Consider the following 14,419-nt stretch of genomic DNA (forward strand, 5'->3'; position numbering starts at 1 on the left):
ACGTGATACTCAGTGGCTTTTAAACAAGCATCAAATGGATGTAACTTAGAGCCCTTGTCCCTTTGATCTTTGTGCTCTAAGGATTCAACAACTGGCCTAACCAACGAAGCCACTTACAGGCTGCTCTGAAACCCAAGAAGGGCAAAGTATCCGAACAAATGAATTCTTTGTCTTATGCTGCCCACTTTTAGCTGAGAGATGCTTAGCTTTGTTAATTGAAATTAAAAAGAATAACAAAAAACTGTTTGGTTACCAAGCCACCTTAATAGTCAGATACTAAGTCTTGTGAATTGATTTTGTAATTCCCCAGACAGTTGCAGTATGCTTTGTTCTGCTAACATGTCCCTGTTCTTGTTTTGTACCCTTTCTGTTAACATGCAGCGTGGCAAAGCGGGGTTCAGGTATGGCAAACATAGGTGCTCGTGTCCTTCTGATAAATGCCTGGGGCGGTGTCTTGGATGCATGTCAGAGTTGCTCTTTCTTTCTCTTTCTTTCTTTCTTTCTTTCTTTCTTTCTTTCTTTCTTTCTTTCTTTCTTTCTTTCTTTCTTTCTGTTTTTTTTGTTTTGTTTTGTTTTGTTTTTTGTTTTTTGAGACAGGGTTTCCCTGTGTAGCCCTGGCTGTCCTGGAGCTCACTCTGTAGACCAGGCTGGCCTCAAACTCAGAAATCCATCTGCCTCTGCCTCCCAAGTGCTGGGATTACAGGTGTGTGCCACCACCGCCCGGCTTTGCTTTTTCTTCTTACTCTCCTCTGTCACATTTTATATGTAATGTAACAGATCAACGTTATTTTTTTTTAATTCCAAAATTAAGAGATGCCTGTTTTCATGAAACAATGTTTGGGGCTTGATTAGTTTTCATTAATAACAGTAGCAGCTTAAAATCCCAACTAATTACCCCTTTCCAATACACTGCCATTTGCTGTTCTCAATTTACCCATGGTTTTGAGATGCGCTGTTTAGCGATCGCAGTGGTGTGATGGTGGTTCTTACCAAAAAGGGTAGAGTCAAGTAGACCGACTTTCCTCTAGTCGGGCACTTATCTGAAGAGCTAGAGAAGGATGAAGAAAGTGTGTGTGTGTGTGTGTGTGTACATGGACATGCATGAATGTTGTGCATCATACGTGATAGCTTTTCATGGATTCTGACTGATTCACTGTGTTAAGTAAAAATTATTTCCTCCTTCTGAGAGACTGGCTTTGGTTTTTTTTCTTTCAATTTTGCTTTTAATCTGCTTAGTTATTGGCTTTTCCACAAGAGGTTTAAAAGCATCGAGTTTGGATGTGTGGGAAGATGTGGGGAAGGTGGATCAGGTCAGAGGAGGCGGGGCTTGAGGAGGCGGGGCTTGAGGAGGCGGGGCTTGGTTGGCTCTGTATTTACTAGAGATTGATTCATGTTAGACTGCAGATGCATTTGATTGACAGAAAGATTGGCACTTGTGTCTTATAGGCAAATGTGTCCACTAGTGTAGGCCTGCGGAGCAGACCGTGTACCTGTGGAGGAAGCCCTGCCGGGCGGGGGAGTCCTTGGTCCAGTCTGGCGGCTGGAGATGCTGGGAGGCCTGTTCCATTGCCCCAACATGGCGGCTTTAGATAAGAAGAGATAGCCCATGATTTTAAAGCTTTATTATAAAAAAGTAGGGAGAAAGAAAAGAGATAGAAAAGTAAAGAGAAAAAGAAGAGATAGAGCGGTGAGAGCTGGCCATGACCATGTGGAAAGAGGGGAGAAGAATGGGGAGAGAGGGGGAACAGGGTGGGCAAGAGTCAAGGAAGAGAGCGTGGGCAAGAGAGAAGAGCAAGAGAGCGAAGAGGGGCCAAGCAGTTCCCTTAAGAGTGGGCCAGGTAGCTGAGGGGCGGGCAAACCTGGCTGTAGCCAGGTGACTGTGGGGGTGGAGTCCAACCAGAACACTAGGGCCTCCGGTGTGGCCCCACGTGACAAATGGCCACAGGGTTATGTCCAACACACTAGCACACAACTCAGTGTGTGAATCTCAAAATACATCCTCCCGATGTATTTTAAATATATCTCTTCAACTTTAGCCAGGCGTTAAGTTTCTTGAGAATATGGGACTGTCCTGAGCCGTTCCAAGCAGGTTCAGTTCCTTCCCTTGGTGGTAGAAATGCTTTGGAGTTACAGACGTTACAGTCTCTAATTCCAGCGCCTCACACTCTTTCTAACAAAGTTGATAGCAAACTCACTTAAGAGTTCAAGAACGGAGATTCCATGCGGCACAAAACATCTGCTCTCCTGTTTGTAGCTCCTGGCCTGACAATGATGTATCCAAATGCAGCGAGCTGACTTGTTTAATTAAATGCGAAAGCTGGGGCTGGGTAGCCGGCCTGGTGGGTAAGAGCGCTTTCGTGAGGACCTGATGTGTTTAGATCACCAGAACCCAGGTGAAACCAAACAAGTGTGTGTACTTTAGAGTGTCTTACAAATGTCCTAGGGCAGTGTGTTAATTACTCTCCTATAGCTGTGAGGAGACACCCATGACCAAGGCATCTTATAAAAGAAAGCATTTCAGTGGGGGCTTGGTTACAGAGTCAGAGGATTGGGCCTTGACCATCATGGTGGCAGCGGATTGGCCGCAGGTAGGCAGGCATGGCGTTGGAGCAGGGGGTGAGAGCTTACTTCTGATTCACAAGCAGGAGGCAGAGAGGGAGGAAGAGAAAGAGACAGAGGTGTGGGGATGAGAGAGAGAGGAAGAGGGATAGGGAGAGGGGGAGGGGGCAGACTGAGAGACAGAGACAGAGACAAACAGACAGAGATAGAGACAGACAGACAGACAGACTGGTCCTGGCATGCGCTTTTGGAATCTCAGAGCCCACTCTCAGTGACACACCTCCTTCAACAAGGCCGCACCTCCTAATCCTTCTTAAACAATTCCTCGACTGGAAACCAGACATTTAAATATATGAGACCGTGAGGGCCATTCTCTTCCGAATAGCCACAGACAGCATCTCTTCATTTTACAGCTGAGCCAGGATTAAGACAAACGAGACCTGGTAAGCATGGCGGTACCTGCCTGTACTCAGCTCGCAGTAGCCTGAAGCAGAAGGATCAAGATTTTGAGGTCAGCCTGGGCTACAAAATCCAGCAGGCAAAAGGAGCAGGATCAATCATTGTCTTATAGAAGAATGTATTTTCCTTCCATATCACCTAAGATCTATTTTTAATAACCATTTTAATACTAATTAAAAGTAGCAGCGGTAGCTGCAACCATTTGTTGAGTGCATGCCTTGTGCCCAACTTTTTCTCTCCTATTTGACAACAACTCCTTCGGGCACATACTGTTGGGATTCAGCAAGTTTAACTAATTGGCCAAACGTCACCTCGATGAGGGATTGAGAAAGACCCGAAGGACGGGGTCGCAAACGTCCACCTTTTCCACGGTAAACCCCAAGTGCTCTGTTTTCCCTCTCTAGCTCTGCAACATTGTTGCAGTATTGCTGAGTTTTGTAATGTGCAGAAAACAAAATGATTCCCGGCTTGTGGCAAGCACTGCTTTAGCACAGTCTGCACAGGAAGGAAGTGTTTATCTTGGCTAAATGATTGCATTGTATGAACGTAGTTTGGCCTGTAGGAAAACCCACTTAAAGGCTCAGACAATGAAAGGAATTAAAAGGACGTTAGGCCAGGAGGATCCACAGTTTGAGGTGAGACCGTGTTACCCAGTTGAGACTCCGAATCAGAATAACAATGTGAAACCTCCCTCAAACTCTGAGCCAGCAAATAAAACATAACAAAAAACAAAACAAACAACTCAACAACAAAAAAAGTGATTCAGCATCAGTATTTGATAGAAAAAGATATTTCCCTCTTCTATTCATTTAAGAATGAGCTGTCGAGATCTTTTTTAAGATTTATTATATATATATATATATATATATATATATATATATATATATATATATATATATATACACACACACACACACCATTCAGACACCCCAGAAGAGGGCATCAGACCCTATTACAAATGGTTGTGAGCCACCATGTGGTTGCTGGGATTTGAACTCAGGACCTATGGAAGAGTCATACCCAGGTTATGTGAGGTGGCAGAGCAGACGGGGTGTCGTGAGTGCTAGGTCAACACTGTTGTGTTTTAGAAAAAGATAAGAAGGGCTATGTTTGGTGGAGGCACAGCAAGGTGTGGGAGAAAGGGGTGCCACTGAGAGAGAGGGTGTGTGTTTAGAGGTCAACCAGGAGAGAGGAGGAGCAAGAGCAAAAGAGAGAGGAGGGGCAAACAGCCCCTTTCATAGTGAGTCAGGCACATCTGGCTGTTGCCAGGTAACTGTGGGCGGAGCCTAAATGCCACCAAGCACTATCTGCTGGGCTTCTTTCCTTGCTCCTCAGTGACATCTCTGTGCAAGAGACTCAGTAAAATCATGCAGTCAGCAATGCGTTTAAGGCTGGCGCTTTTTCAGGCCTGTATAATAAAAAATCTTTTCCTTCTTGTTCTTTTAACCCCAAACTCACGAAGTCATGTTAGATGTGAGACACTCTGTTTTGTTCCACGTTATTTGTACAGTGCTGAGGACCGAGCTGAGCTATGACCCCAGTCTAACAGCTTTATTGTTTCATGAGTGTTCTGTTATCCTGACAGAAGCCCACGTGTAGTTTGTTCCTAAGTCACCACACTACGTAACAGTTTCATATCCTAGATTTGTCACATACTTCGTATTTATAGGCACAAAATTACCAAGACTATCTTGGGGGGTGTTTCAGAGATAGTGCTCAGTAGCCAAAGCCTGCTGAGTCAGTCATATACACTGGCCCTGTGGTATGTCAAAAGGCTAAAGCAGTTTTACCAAAGAATTCACTTACTCCTTAAAATATGTCCTACTGCACAATGCATCACTACGCAGAGGAGTTGTTAAGACACAGTTTTTATTTTAAGGAATAATGAAGGTCTACATGGGCGGATATTTTCTTTCTTTTTTTTTTTATTCGATATAATTTATTTACATTTCAAATGATTTCCCCTTTTCTAGCCCCCCCACTCCCCGATAGTCCCGTAAGCCCCCTTCTCTTCCCCTGTCCTCCCTCCCACCCCTTCCCAGTTCCCCGTTCTGGTTTTGCTGAATACTGTTTCACTGAGTCTTTCCAGAACCAGGGGCCACTCCTCCTTTCTTCTTGTATCTCATTTGGACGGATATTTTCTTGTCAAGCTTGAGTGACAGAAACTACAAGGCCCTTAGGAGCTCCCGGATGCTCTTGTCTGGGTGAAATCTCTCTCCTATGAAAGCGGGAAACTGCTTGTGTTTATACTTCTGCTCTTGTACAGATTCCCAAGCAATGATGTGGTTCTGAACTACTGAGTAGCAGGGACAGGCCCGGCTGTGAAAGGAGGGGTAAGGTTTCTATCTGAGGTAAAGCTCTCAGAAGAGTCCACAACACCTTTGGGGCCTGCTGTGCTGTTGGGTTCCTTGGAGAATTCACGTGCTGTCTCTTTGGGGGAATCAGAGGGAAAGTTAAAAACAACTGCAATGTGTGTCAGGCTAGTTATACCGCAGCTGCCTTCAGACACACCGGAAGAGGGTGTTGGATCCCATTACAGGTGGTTGTGAGCCACCATGTGGTTGCTGGGAATTGAACTCAGGACCTCTGCAAGAGCAGTCTGTGCTCTTAACCACCGAGCCATCTTTCCAGCCCATGTCTAATTTTTTGTATTTTAATAACAGTTTCTTTCCTTCAAGAAATAAAATGTTTGAGCATCTTAGAGCTGAGAATTGAGTTTCCACTTCTCATAATTTATTCCAAGGAATTCTGAGAACTCACATAATGTTTGAGCAGGCTACAGTAATACAGTAATACAGTAATAGCTTTTAAACTTGCAGTTTCTGAGATTTGAGAACAAGCGATGTATCTTCTTGTGACCTCATTTAAAAAGGACAAGAGTTTTAGGAAAACTGACTCCGGAAAAGGAGAATTCAGCGTTATTTCTTTTTACCCACGGGGTTTGGTTAAACACAGTAAGGCCTGAAGATAAGAGCGTTCCATTGACTCTCTCTCAGCTGGTTCATGACACAGATGGAGGCACGCCTCCATCTTTGCTACCAGATGCTGTCATTATCAGTTACAGCCAGCAGGGGGAGCACTCTTAGGCTTTCCTAAGAAAAGCATTAAAGTTCAGATTATGAGGTAAGAAAGCCTATAAAACAGGAACTGATATGGTCTGGGACAGAGTATATGAAAGGATTGAGGGAATCCTTTTAAAATTCACTTTCTGGGGCCTGGAGAGATGGCTCAGCGGTTGAGAACCGCTCTTCCAGGGGTCCTGAGTTCAATTCCTAGCAACCACATGGTGCCTCACAACCATCTGTAATGGGATCCAACGTCTTCTTCTGATGTGTTTGAAGTCAGCGATAGTGTACTCACATACAAAAAATAAGTAGAATTCATTTTCTGTACGTATTATTTTTGTATTTGGCTATAATAGAATACTTTTTGAAGTGGGATGTTTCAATCATTTTGAATGCTAAAAAGGAGCATTGCCATTGAAAATATCTCTTCTAGACTATATGTATGAAGATATCACTTATTCACTATACACATATTTACCTGCATTTACAATTTATCAGACATGATTATAGTCCATGAGCAACATGTCCAAGATTAATACCGCATGACTCAGAGTGTCTTTTACCGTGACTATATATTTAAGATGAATTTGAGCATTCTTCTTAAAAGCATAGGTTGCTGTTTGTACAACAGCAGACTGCATTCTTCGTGTGTTGGATGTTGAATCTACAGCAGCATGCACAACCATAACATCACATGCTCAGCCCCCACTTCCCAACGTTCAGATTTGATTGACATGAATGGACACATTGATTTTTAAGCTTTCGGAGCTGTTCTTAGGGACAGAAGAGTTTGGAAACCTGTAAACTATTCCTCAGCATTGACAAATCCCCGAAGAGAAGGATGAGAGCGTATTCTCCTTAATTCTCTTTCCTCTTTAGAGGTAGTCCTCACTGTAAATCCCAGGCTAGTCTGGAATTTGCAGTGTAGACCAGGCTAGCTGTAAACTCTCAGGGATCCTAGGCATGGACCGCCACATTGAGCTGAACCCTGCTTTTGTGACCATGTACGGCATACTTGACCTGACAGCGATCACTATTGACCATTGTGGTTTTTTTTTTTTAACTGTTTACTACTTTTGTGTTCACAGTTCACTTGCACACACACACACACACAGATCAATTTTCCTGGTCTCCCTTGGCAAAACCCCAACCTTTATCTTCTTCATATCTCTAGCATCTTGTGCTGACTGTGGCTGGAGAGACAGATTACCTCACCTCTCTTTAAATGTGTGATAGCTAATATTTGACCATCTTTGTCGCCAGCAATCCTAATTTATTTCTCAAGTTCACACCCATGCCTCTGCTCCATGTTTACATTCCATTCCATTTCCTTACCATAGGCTCAGATTTTTCAAAACCTAGTTTAATAAGGGTTCTTAAACGCGTTCACCTCCCTTTTAGCTCACCAGCCACCAGAGGTGGTGGAAAGGAAAGGTTAACAGGGCAGAGTGGGATGCGGACCTGCTTAGGAGTAGTTCTTTGGAGAGAATCTAATCTTGGTTGTCAGGATATGTGCAGTTCAGTTCACAGGAACCAGCAGTGGTAGCTCCACCCACTCACAAATACCATTCATGGATCAGCGACAGCAGTTGGATCCAGAGGAAACCGCAAGGCTCTGCCAATCGGCCCAAGTCTGTGGAAGTGACAAGAAGCCACTAGAATATCTTGAGAAGTTCTTTGGTGTGTTTTTTTCTCTATGAAGTCATCACACATGATGATCAGAAGGCCAGGTGAACCAATGCCACAGTGCCATCAGCAAAGACTAAGACCAGCAAAGAGTGGCAAGGCAAACCAATGCCGCCCAGCATCACCCCCTGTCTGTTGGGCTATGCTTACACTATTTCCAAACATCAAGTGTTCTCTCAAGTATCCACTGCAGCAAAACATCACATGTACCTGTTCCAGGCAACTGTCAGGAAATCACCACATGTCTGTTCTCAGCAAAACATCCTCTCATAACATAGTTTACAGAACAGCATCACATGACACAACTGAGCCTTCAAAGAAACCAGGATTTTTCACTTCACCTTCCTTTGTATTTTAATAGGGAAAATATAAGAAAAAAAGAGTTCTGTAAGCCAGGTGTAGTTGGGGTGCACCCGTAAACCCAAACCTGGGAGGCTGAGGGAGGAGGATAGTATGTTCAAGGCTGGCCTTGGGCTGGTGAGATGGCTCAGTGCATAAGAGTGCTGACTGTTCTTCCGGAGGTCCTGAGTTCAAATCCCAGCAATCGCATGGTGGCTCACAACCATCTATAATGAGATCTGATGCTCTCTTCTGGTGTCTGAAGACAGCTACAGTGTACTTACATATAATAAAGAAATCTTTTTTAAAAAAAAAAGACTGGCCTTAGCTATATAACAGGGTCCTATAGAAAAGAAATGAGAGGGGTAGACCGTTCTCACAGTCCTGTCTTGAGTGGTCACACTCTCTTCAGATGATGTGGGATAAATTAGCCACACCTTTGTGTCTATTGGGTCCGTTATCTCTTCCCTGCTCAGGAAATCTCTACACTTCTTACCCATTTGCTTGAATCAGCTTTCTTTTTAATTTAAAACAATTTTTATTTTATGTATACATATATTCTGCCTGAATGGATATCTGTGTGAGAGTGTCAGATCCCTTAGAACTGGAGTTACAGACAGTTGTGAGCTGCTGTGTGTGCTGGGAATTGAACCCAGGTCCTTTGAAAGAGCAGCCAGTGCTCTTAACCACTGCACCATCTCTCCAGTCCCTTTTAAAATGCTTTTCTATCTCTAATGGATCATACAAATTGGTTTTATCTTAAATGAAAACTAACACTAGGTTTTGGCCAACTAGCTCAGTGGTAAAACACTTGCCTAACAAACATAAGGCCCGGAGTTTCCCAGCACCAGAACATTAATTAATTAACTAGCTAATTAATTAAATGTGAAAATTGCCTGTAATTTCAACACTTAGGAAGGACTGTGAGTTTGTGTAAGGTCCTGGGCCACACAGTGAGATTCTGGTTCAAAAAATAAGTAAAATAAATGTGATATTATAGACCAGGTATGGTGGCACACACCTTTAATCCCAGCACTGAGGAGACAGAGGCAGGCAGATCTGTGTGAGTTTGGTCTACAAATCAAGTCCAGGACAACCAGAGCTATTACATAGAGAAACCCTCTCTTGAAAAGTCCAAACAAATAAACCAAACAAACAGAAACTAACACTAAAATTGTACTTGACCATTAGACTACTATTCCATTTTCTATGCTTCTTATGTTCTTCTTAACCTACAAAATGATCAATAATATTGACCTTACAGATCTCAAGAATGTTTTAGAGACACAACTAAAAGTGTTTTGAAATGTAAAATGTGTGTGTGTGTGTGGTATGTGTGTGTGTGGTATGTGTGTGTGGTGTGTGTGTGGTGTGTGTGGTATGTGTGTACATATGTGGTGTGTGCGTGTGTGGTATGTGTGTGTCTGGTGTGTGTGGTATGTGTGTACATATGTGGTGTGTGTGTGTGGGGGGTGTATGTGTGGTATGTGTGGCATGGTATGGTGTAGTGTGTGTGGTATGTGTATGTGTGGTGTGTGTGTGCGTGTGTATGGTGTGGTATGGTGTGGTGTGTGGTATGGGTAAGTACATGTGTGTATGTATAGTGGTGTGTGTGTGTGTGGTGTGTATGGTGGTATGTGTGTGGTGTGTGTGGTGTGGTATGGTGTGTGTGTGGTGTGTGGTATGAGTAAGTATATGTGTGTGTATGGTGGTGTGTGTATGGTGGTATGTGTGTGGTGTGTGTGTGTGTGTGTGTGCGTGTGCGCGTGTGTGTAATGTGGGTATTAAACACCCCAGAACTGCAGTTAGGGTCAGTAGTGAGCTGCCTGATAGGGGGCTAAGAGTCAAACTCAGGGGTCGGCAGGAACAGCATGCAGTCCCAGCAGCTGAGCCACCTCCGCTCTCAGTTTATCGTTGAATACAGGACACTGGCATGTAGACTGCTCTCTTAGATTTAAAGCAAGTGGAGGTGTGGCTGTCATCTAGTAAACACTTGCCTCAAGACAGCCTTACCACAATCTTAGCCTGTGGGTGGAAAGAAGTACAAAGAAGAGTTGTTCCCTGAGGCTACGGGATTGCAAACACAGGTCAGTGGGGGAGGGGTGGGGGCTGGGGGTGCGGCTTGCTCAATGTCTTCCTAACAGCACGGAAGTTCCCTGCTGAGTATACAGCGCCCGCCCCCTCTCTCTCCCCGTGGTAGGAGGTGCTTGCTTTCTTTCCTCATTGCCTCTTTAAACCTGTTTTCATAACATTTTTTTTTTTGCCCCTGACGTTCTACTTTCAATGAATGGCAGTTTTCGCCTTGGTAATGGGATGAGCAAACACCTGTTTATAATAGGCTGTATAGAGAAATTTATTTTGAAGCTGCAGATTGGAAAAGAATATTTTCCGATGTATTTCATACCTAGCTTACTCAAGTTCTCCGTGTGTATGACTGTGTGTATCCAGGTGCACGTACACCATTTCATGAATCAGGTTTTTTTTTGTTTTTTTGCTTTTTGTTTTTTGTTTTTGTTTTTTTTCGAGACAGGGTTTCTCTGTGTAGCCCTGGCTGTCCTGGAACTCACTCTGTAGACCAGCTGGCCTCAAACTCAGAAATCCACCTGCCTCTGCCTCCCAGAGTGCTGGGATTACAGGCGTGCGCCACCACCGCCCGGCGAATCAGTTATTTTTAAGACAGGGTCTCTCGCTGATGTAGAATTCCCTGAATTAGGTAGGCTATCTGGCCAGCAAACTTCAAGACTTGTTTCTTCAGTTCTGGGATTACATGTCTACACCCAGCTCGGATCTCATGCTTATGGTCCAAGTTCTTTACCAACTGAGTCATCTTTGTAGCTCCTTCTCCCCCCCCCCCCCCGCTCGACCCCACCCTTCACCCCATCCACATTTTCTTTGTCCAATATTGCCTTCTCAATACAGTCACAGAAAACGGCTCATTCGGGGCTTAGCTGTAAAGTGTGACCCGCGACTGTGATCTTCTTGTAAGGTTTTGGTCATGGGTGGAAGTTGTGTAGATGGGTAATGTGGTTTCAGAGAGTGTCGCTGTGTTTTTCAGTTCAGAGGGGTAGGAAAGATCACATCACATCTTGCTGGCACTACCTGGTATGTCCAGTAGAGGGCAAGCTGGCTCCTTTCCTTTGTCGTGCACGCGCGGGGGTGGGGGTGTTAAGATTTTTTTTTTTTTTTTTTGCTCTGTTTAGTTTTCATCAATTTATCAACTTACAGGGTCACCAACCTTCTAGACTGAGTCGTGTGGCTAAAGATTAGTAGGGAAATGGTACAGAATTGTTTCCTTTTCCCCATGCAACTCGACATGTTGAAGGAAGTCCCTCTGCAGTGCACGTTCACGGCTCCCTCCGCATGTTCTGTCTTGAGGTCCTCCCAAGACAGGCATGAAGGACTCAACCTTAAGTCTCTGTAAATGGAAACGTTTGGGACCTTCAAGTGTCGCATGATGACTCTCAGTGGTCATCAGTGCCTGATCAGGGGCTTCTTCAGTGCCCTATCAGGACCACAACTTGGCGTGTGCCCTATCAGGACCCACGAATCGGCGAGTGCCCAATCAGGACCCACAACATGGTGATGGCGACTCCTCTACAGAAACAGAGACTTTTATGTAGCTAAACGTCTTTACATACCATATAAAGAAGGTTTGCTGCTTCTGTTCTTGGAAGGTCTGATGATAAAGGGAGAAGGTAAATGTGTGAACAGCGCTGGGCTATGAGATTGTGACGTTAGGAGTTTTGTTCTGCTTGTGTGTTTGTATTTGTTTGTTTGTTTGTTTTTTGGTTTTTCGAGACAGGGTTTCTCTGTATAGCCCTGGCTGTCCTGGAACTCACTCTGTAGACCAGGCTGGCCTCGAACTCAGAAATCTGCCTGCCTCTGCCTCCCAAATGCTGGGATTAAAGGCGTGTGTCTCCTGCATCTGTTGATGTGTTTCCTTGTGCTGCTCTCTCTCAGGAGCCGGTATTTGTTTGTCTATTTATTTTGTTTCCCTTGCTTAGCTGTTTGTAAAGCGATATTTTTCCTAGGGACTTACCTGTAACTGGCAGCTCCTTTCCAGGGTATCTCGTTGAAAAAGTACTTTAACTTTTCTACATTTTGTCTCTGGGTGGGTTAATCCTACATCAGGGTTCCTGGGGAAATGGCCTTTTCTCCTGTTCTCCTCCTGAACTACGCTTAAAAAAATATAGAGTTATGCATAGTGATGCACACCTCTAATCTAAGCACTGGAGAGCCTGAGGCAGGAGGATCGACCACAGGCTCAAGCCTGGCATGAGCTACATAGCTAGACCCTGCCTCAGAGAATATAACTGCAAATTAAGGAAAAGTATTGTCTATATTGTGCTAATAATCAGTCAGGACCCTGTGAAGGCCAATGAAGTGGATATGCCACCGTGTGGGCATCTGGTGTTAGTGTCATGTCTGAAGCCACACCCGCCACACAGGGGGTTAGGGCAAGTTATTTTTTTTTTTAATTAGATATTTTCTTTATTTACATTTCAAATGTTATCCCTTTTCCTCATTTCCCCTCCCAAAACCCCCTATTGCATCCGCACTCCCCCTGTTTACCAACCCACCCACTCCCGCGTCCCTGTCCTGGAATTCCCCTATACCAAGGTGTTCCCCTTTATAGGACCAAGGGCACCTCCTCTCATTGATGTCTAACAAGGCCAACCTCTGCTACATATGCAGCTGGAGCCGTAGGTCCCTCCATGTGTACTCTTTGGTTGGTGGTTTAGTCCTGGGAGCTCTAAGTGGTACTGGTTGGTTCATATTGTTGTTCCTCCTGTGGAGCTGCAAACCCCTTCAGCTCCTTGGGTCCTTTCTCTAGCTCCTCCATTGGGGACCCCATGCTCAGTCTAGTGGTTGGCTGGGAGCATCCGCCTCTGTATTTGTCAGGCTCTGGCAGAGCCTCTCAGGAGACAGCTGTATCAGGCTCCTGTCAGCAAGGGCTTGTTGGCATCTGTCATAGTGTCTGGGTTTGGTGACTGTATATGGGATGGATCCCCAGGCGGGGCAGTCTCTGGATGACCTCACAGTCTCTGCTCCACACTCTGTCTCTGTATCTCCTCCCATGGGTATTTCAACCCCCCTTCTAAGAAGGACTGAAGTATCCACCCATCATGGGGCCAGGATTTCTTAAGCTTCTTAAATCCAGTTAACAATCCTCTTACTTCAGTTTTAATGCACGCTTCTCTGGAAACCATATCGATATGTGTATTAGTGTCACAGATGTAGTTCGTTTTAGAGGGCTCAAAGGAGCCAAGTTTTCCCATGTTCAGCATGAAGTCCTTCCTTAGAGCACATCCCTGCTGCTTCCCTCCTGCTGCCACGGCCTCAAGGCCTCGGAAGGAAAATTCTCCTCTTGCGTTAGAGCCAACCCGTAGCAAAGTCAGTCCAACCCTTCACTTCTAGACGGTGCTAGTGTGTGTGTGCATGTGTGTGTGTATGTGTGTGTGCCTATGTGCATGTATGTGCCATGTGCTTGTGTGTCTATGTGCGTGTGTATCTGTGTGTGTCTCTGTGTGTGTTTGTGTGAGCATGTGTGTGTGCTAGTGTGTGTGTGTGTGTGTGTATGTATATGTGTGTGAGCATGTGTGTGTGTCTGGGGGTGTGTGTGAACATGTGTGTGTCTGTGTCTGTGTGTATCTGTGTGAGTCTGTGTATGTGCTAGTGTGTGTATGTGAGTGTGTCTGTGTATGTGTGAGCATGTATGTGTGTGTGGTCGTGTGTGTGTGTGTGTGTATGTGTGTATGTATATGTGTGTGAGCATGTGTGTGTGTCTGGGTGTGTGTGTGAACGTGTGTGTGTCTGTGTCTGTGTGTGTGTGAGCCTGTGTATGTGCTAGTGTGTGTATGTGAGTGTGTCTGTGTATGTGTGAGCATGTATGTGTGTGTATGTGTGTGTGTGTTAATGTTCTGCATTGGACCATCCTACTTTACTTGTAGGATTTCTATCCTCACTTTACTCTAGAACTGCCCCTCCTCTTCATTCTCCAAAGTGTCCCCACCATGAAGCTGGAAAGACACTTTATTAAAGGTTTCTGGGACATGAAGGGAAACTGAACCGAATCCTAGACAGTTCTGTCCTCAGCTGGTTCTCTAAGAACCTTCTCCCTTCATAATCTTATAGTTTAGCAGTCCTTACAAATTCAAATTCAGGGCTTGGGCCTCAGCTCTGTGGTAGAATGCTTTTGTTCCGTGTTCAAACCTCAGTCCTACAGAGAAATGAATAACAACCCCCTTCTAAACAATCAAACCCTACAATGTCTCGAGTCACTGACTTCCTGTCCCAGGAAACTTACATCA

At 44.7% G+C, this 14,419-nt stretch overlaps 1 protein-coding gene across 1 annotated transcript in view; it reads left to right on the top strand.

The window, feature by feature from the left end:
- Tbc1d30 (TBC1 domain family member 30) overlaps positions 1 to 14,419 on the top strand; it is a 91,765-nt gene that overhangs the window by 4,480 nt on the left and 72,866 nt on the right. The gene's annotated exons all lie outside the window — the stretch shown is intronic.

The sequence above is a fragment of the Apodemus sylvaticus genome, chromosome 20, assembly GCF_947179515.1.
Source record: "Apodemus sylvaticus chromosome 20, mApoSyl1.1, whole genome shotgun sequence".
In the NCBI taxonomy this organism is placed as follows: Eukaryota; Metazoa; Chordata; class Mammalia; order Rodentia; family Muridae; genus Apodemus; species Apodemus sylvaticus.